Source organism: Musca vetustissima, unplaced genomic scaffold (assembly GCF_032173495.1).
Source record: "Musca vetustissima isolate MV318-11 ecotype Yass unplaced genomic scaffold, APGP_CSIRO_Mvet_v1 utg11827, whole genome shotgun sequence".
NCBI classification, from domain to species: Eukaryota; Metazoa; Arthropoda; class Insecta; order Diptera; family Muscidae; genus Musca; species Musca vetustissima.
Genome location: NW_026872965.1, coordinates 121,135 through 126,040, shown reverse-complemented (window position 1 = coordinate 126,040; position 4,906 = coordinate 121,135).

The window sequence follows — 4,906 nt, the reverse complement described above, 5'->3', positions numbered from 1 at the left end:
CCAATTCAGTTTTTTTTATATGAAAACATCTTCTGAGCTCTTCTTTAAGAAGACCACCTCCAGTTCTTCTATAAGAAAACATCTTCTGAGGTTTTCTATAAAAACCAGTAAGGAATGTAGTAAAGTCGGACGGGACCGACTATATGATACCCTTCACCACTTTCGGTATATCCAACAGATAAAACCTAAAAAACGTCGAATTTTTAAAGGACCAGGGACAATATTATGAAAGCTATATCAAAATCTAATCCGATTTGAACTAAGCTTGCCACACGTTATGTTATAGTAACTTCAGTACGTAGAGTAAAATTTTGTGCTGATTGGACCCACCATGTTAAAGCATTTAAAACCAACTTCTAGGTTATTCTAACTCCAGTACGTTGCGAAAAGTTTGTGTCAATTTTGTGTAAAATCGGACGACACCATTTACATTAAATCGGACGAAAAAATATATGGGGGCTATATCTAAATCTGGACCGATTTTCAGGAAACTTAACACACATCATTCTAGACCTAATTCATTACGCTATGCCGAATTTCGTGCAAATCGAACGATATATAGGGACTTTGGTACACCATTTACATAAAATCGGACGAAAATATATATGGGAGCTATATCTAAATCTGGACCGATTTTCAGAAAACTTAACACAAATCATTCTAAACCTAATTTAGTTCACTGTGCCAAATTTCGTGCAAATCGAAAGATATATAGGGACTTCGGTATACCATATACATTAAATCGGACGAAAATATATATGGGATCTATATCTAAATCTGGACCGATTTTCAGGAAACTTAACACACATCATTCTAGAGCTAATTCAATACGCTATGCGAAATTTCGTGCAAATCGAAAGATATATAGGGACTTTGGTACACCATTTACATAAAATCGGACGAAAATATATATGGGGGCTATATCTAAATCTGGACCGATTTTCAGGAAACTTAATAGACATCATTCTAGAGGTATTTCATTACGCTATGCCAAATTTCGTGCAAATCGAACGATATATAGGGACTTTGGTACACCATTTACATAAAATCAGACGAAAATATATATGGGAGCTATATCTGAACCGATTTTTCCCAATTTCAATAGGGTTCGTCCTCGGGCCAAACAAATGAGCTGTGCAAATTTCATCCAATTCGGATCATAAATGCGACCTGTACTTTGTTCACAATTTAACATGGACAGACAGACAAACAAACGGACGGACGGACATGCATATATCGACTTAAAAAGTGATTCTATGCATATTCTCAAAAGGAACCATGTGTCTATCTTGTTTCCTTTTGCCTGTTACAAACATATGCACAAAGACCATATGCACCACAAAGTGGTGAAGGGTATAAACATATCATCCCTTTAGCACTTCTATATGAATACATCTTCCACCTCTTCTATAAGAAGACCTCCTACAGCAGGTCAAAACACTTCAAACGGTAGCTTGAAAACACACAATCTATAATATTCATAAAAGTTTACCGGTCACAATATATGGGTATAAATTACGGCAACGTTAAAAAATGTGAGTATAAGATACCTTGATCTGATTATGAGACGTGGTTGGGCGCCATACGGTAACACAGTTTGATTTATTATTTTGATCTAAAAACTGTCAAAATGTTTGAAATACTAGTTCATATCAATTATATATTGAAGGAGACTATATATTTCAGATATGCGAAGAACAGTTCAGAATAGAGTATAATAGGATTTTTTTCTCACGCGGTTAGTATGTTAATAAACAAAATTGTCGTATTTGCGTTTCGAAAATCCTCAAACAATTGAAGAGAGGCCCTTACATCCAGAAGAAGACATCATAGGCTCATATGTAAGAAGCCCTAAAAAAGCTCTTCTATAATATGACCTCTTCTATCTTGCTCGTCTTTTATAAGAAGTCCTACTCCGCCTCTTCTATAAGAAAACGTACTTCAGCTATTTCGTAAGAAGGCCTACTCTTACTTCTTCATTATATTTTACTGAAGACATGTCATCTCAAAAATAACCCGCAATAGCTGCAACAAAAATATATAGCTTTTTAACTCACTTACTTACTTTGTGGCTTGCGACAGAACATTTACAGGCGCGTCGGTATTGTGCGCAGCTCTTCCAATTTGAAATACCATACTTTGATATATCGCCTTCTACTTAATCTTTCATCGAATTCATGGCCTTCTGCTTCTGCGTGAACCATCAGTAGGCTCGCTTTTATATGCCTTTTGTGCGGGGGCATCCTCATCACAATATAGCCTAGCCACCGTAGTCCGTGTATAGATGGTAAAGCTCATGGCTCATTCGACGCCGATATTCACCGTCGACACAGATCGGCCCGTAAATCTTTCGGAGAATTTTTCTCTTAAATACTCCAAGAACTGTATCATCTGCTTGCACAAGTACCCATGTACGGGTAGTATTATCGACTTGTAGAGTGTGAATTTGGTCTGGCGAGGGGTGACCTTGTTTCTATACTGCTTACTTAGACCATAGTAGCATCTGTTGGCCAACACTATCCATCTACGAATTTCAAAACTGATGTCAGTAGTTTTATTTATGGCGATACCGACGTACATAATATCTTTTACTAACTGGTAGCTGTAGGTTCCAATCATTGGACATGCATTCCTCATTCCTCCTGACCAACATCTGACCACCGGACTTGAATAGTTCGGCACACTCTGCTTTGTTATTCTTCAGTCGATTAATTGATCAATTTGATTTCTCTTTGTTTTATCGGGAGAAATCCAGGTGACCTTATGTATATCGAGATGGTTAAATCTAGTGCTGCTAACTATTATTTTTATTGCTGCCGCGAATGGTGGAGATGGTTAAATCTTGTGCTGCTAACTATTATTTTTATTGCTGCCGCGAAATCAATCAATCCCATGCCGTTGTCAGATGTTTCTTTATAAAGACTGGATTTTCCGACGGTGAGGCCATTCCGATTTTTGCAATAAAAACTCGTAGCAGAATTTTAATGTCATGGGCAGGGTCATATGCTGTTTCTAGGCGCTCGTTAAAATGTCTTTGATCTGGTTATCTTTGTCGTCCGACAGATTATGGGCGCAAATAAGACTGATGTAGAAGAACTTCGCTTTTATGCGGATTACAGCAATTCGCTTATCTACTGCATTCTCTTCTTAACCACAAATCCGCAGCCAAATTTATGTCTTGTTTCATGGCAGCTATAATACAGGGTGTAATCGTCTGATTTAGGGAAAGAGGGACCTAGCCTGGACTTTGCTATGTTAAAGCCGATCAGAGCCGTTGCTTGGTATCTACCATCTCTTACGCCAGTACCGGGACCCCCTGGCCATTTTCCAGGCATCGGGAACTATTAGGGTGGCTAACTACAATTTGAGGACTATGGTTATGTACTATACTCCAGGATCAAACACTTAGGATGAATGTAAAATTTATGACTTGGGCGGATTTTGGGCATTTTTTGTTTTCATCATATTGATATTTTATATTTGTTTTCTCCATGTTGTGAGATATATTATAGGCCCAATATTTAAAAGAAGGCGTAAAATTGTTCCTTATAGTATACCGATATATGTCGACCGTCTGCCTATTATAATTTGTTGTTATGGATCCTTCGTCATTTGGTTAGGTCAATGATCGGTAAATCGGTTAGGTCAATGGTCGGTAAATATTTGGGGGATGAAATGGACCAACAAATTTATTTTTGGTTTTTTTCTGGTCCCTCTAGAGATCACAATCTGATCTGGAAATAAGCATAGATGTTCTCATGAATATCGGCCAATATTTGGCGGGTCCAATGGTCCAAGACTTTTGTGTGAAAAATGAAAAAAAATACTCCGCAAAACGAAAACCGTGGAAGTTGACACTATATCAAAGATGAGTGGTTGACATTTAAATATACTAAAAATTATGATGTATTACTCGGATGTGGAAATTTAATAAAATTTCGTGCCGAACGTTACAAAATGTTTAAAGTTCCGGGTGATACCTATAGTTTTCGGTAATGACTGGTTAATATTTATGGGATTAAAGGTCATGTTTATAATCCGAAATCCATGAAATTTAACCCGGAAGATAATGTGGGCAACGAATAAACAAGCCTTTCTACACTTTTATTATTAGAGGCACAAATATGGGCAATTGTGCCATACACATACTACGGACGGATATACCTCTGCACAAAGTCACCTAAATAAAAGTGAATGTGGAATTGAAAGTGGAAAAAAGCCTATTATCAGTAAATTACAGAAGATAAGGAAACGTAGAATTAAGTCAGGTGGTGTAATATCGAGGTATTCCGTCAGTGAAACTTTAGAGAGAGGAATAATATGGAGAGGTGGGTTTTTCTCTTACAGAGCCAATCTTATTTGTGTCAATCTCTGCAGTGTGGTGAAACGACTCATCACTAGTTTATATTATGATCCGCTGGTAACATAAATTTGGTTATTTTTTCCACCCTAACTGGTCTAACTCACTGGCAAGAACTGCGACCCCATAGACTGAGCTTACGCCAAGGCAAAATAGTCAATGCGATAGTTTCATGCTAGGGGGTCCCTAGGACATAAGAGTAGTTTACCTCAGATTGTCAGATGCTGAGGATAACCCTTTATAAAAAAATCTCTTCAGGGTCATTCACCAGGGTTCATAATACTCCCCAAGAGTAGCAGTGTTTTTAACTGAATATATATTTTAATTCAGTATGATCTGATGTTGTAACATATGTTCTACAAGTAATACTTCTCATATCCAAAATCATGGAAGAATCAAGGCTTCTTTCATTCATACAATTTTTACCAAATCGATATTCTCCTTCAATATTGATATGAACTAGTATTTCCAACATTTTGACAGCTTTCAGATCAAAGTAATACTGGGTGAGATGAAAAAAAACTGCAACAAAGTCAATCGCCATAA